The 1,491-nt window shown below is 44.9% G+C and overlaps 2 protein-coding genes across 2 annotated transcripts in view; both read right to left on the bottom strand.

The window, feature by feature from the left end:
- Nucleotides 1-1,491, bottom strand: part of zgc:158403 (tetratricopeptide repeat protein 39A) — a gene marked incomplete at its 5' end in the record, with an annotated part of 767,589 nt that overhangs the window by 439,239 nt on the left and 326,859 nt on the right.
- LOC118322503 (putative oxidoreductase GLYR1) overlaps nt 1-1,491 on the bottom strand; it is a gene marked incomplete at its 5' end in the record, with an annotated part of 45,276 nt that overhangs the window by 40,150 nt on the left and 3,635 nt on the right.

The following is a 1,491-nucleotide window of genomic DNA, read 5'->3' as shown; positions in this document are numbered from 1 at the left end:
TGTTTTATTTCCTGGATCAAATTAGTGTACTCTTCCCCCCAGGCGTCTGTATGCACGAACACACAGTGCTCTGATCCTTTCCCCCTCTTCCGCGGCACATGCCAAGGGTGCCCCCTCTCTCCACTGTTGTTAGCGCTTGCCATTGAGCCGTTGTCCATAGCATTGAAATCAGAAGGAGGATTCAAACGAATAAGGAGACATGGAGAGGAACATCGGGTCTCGTTGTACGCTACTTCTGTATGTAAAAGATCCCCTGTCAAGCCTTCCACCTATTCTCTCAATCTTGGACTATTTCACTGTATTTTCCAGATATAAATTGAACATTTCCAAAAGTGAGTGTTTCCCAATAAACCAATTGGCTACAGAAATTCCAACTCACCTCATACCATTCAAGACCGCTGTGGGGGGCATAAAATACCTAGGAATAATGGTCACACGATCTATGCACACACTGAAAGAACGGAACTTCTCGGTACTGACAGCAGCAGTCAAACAAAATCTTCAAAAATGGAACCGCTTACCACTGTCTGTAGCAGGCAGAGTGCAAACAGTCAAAATGAATATCTTACCACGGTACCTTTACCTTTTTCAATGCTTACCAATCTACCTCCCTCGATTATTTTTCAATCCTATCAACAGCATCATATCCACGTTCATTTGGGCAGGTAAACGGGCCAGGGCAAATAAATCCTTGCTGCAGAGAAGCAGATCCCATTGGTGGCATGGGATCATCACCCAACCCGCAACCCTCCTTGGGTACTATTGGGCGGCTAACGCACGATAAAGCATTTTGCTCATCGGTGTCACTCAGCTGTTTCCAACATAGTTTGTGTGCCAGTTAGAGGCGAACTCATGTTCCACGTCCCTCCATGCACTAGTATGCGGCACCCTCCACCTTTCTCTTGCAAATTTCACATCCAACCCCATTGTAACTAATACATTAAAAATTTGGACTCAAATTAGGAAGCAGTTTGGATGGCTCTCCATTCCCCAAACTACACCTCTTTGTAACAATCACTTATTTGTGCCAGCCAAGATTGACTCACGCTCAAGCTCTGGAAAATAAAGGCCTGAGATGCCTGGGAGACTTGTGCATAGACGGACTGTTCGCCAGTTTCAACCAACTATACTCAACCTTTGGACTAGGTGATACAGACTTTTTTCGCTTCTTCTAACTTCGCGACTTTGCACGAACCTACTCTCCCCAGTTCCCCCAAGCCCCACCCCTCAGCGGTATGGACTTAGTACTTCAGGCTAAATATTTGCCTAAGGGCCATGTCTCATTTCTCTATAATCTCTTATCACCAACAAATGATTCATCTGCAAATAAGAGCAGAGCCAAGTGGGAAACCGAACTCCAGATAAGCATTTCGGATGCTCTATGGAAAAAAGCGTTGGAAGCTGTTAACTCCTCCTGTAGCTGTGCCAGACTTTCTGTTATCCAATTTAAAGTACTCTTTAGACTGCACTATAGCAGAGACAAACTCTTTA

Source organism: Morone saxatilis, unplaced genomic scaffold, assembly GCF_004916995.1.
Source record: "Morone saxatilis isolate NCDOM2014 unplaced genomic scaffold, NCSU_SB_2.0 Contig14, whole genome shotgun sequence".
Lineage (NCBI taxonomy): Eukaryota > Metazoa > Chordata > Actinopteri > Moronidae > Morone > Morone saxatilis.
This window is presented reverse-complemented; position numbering and strand designations above follow the sequence as displayed.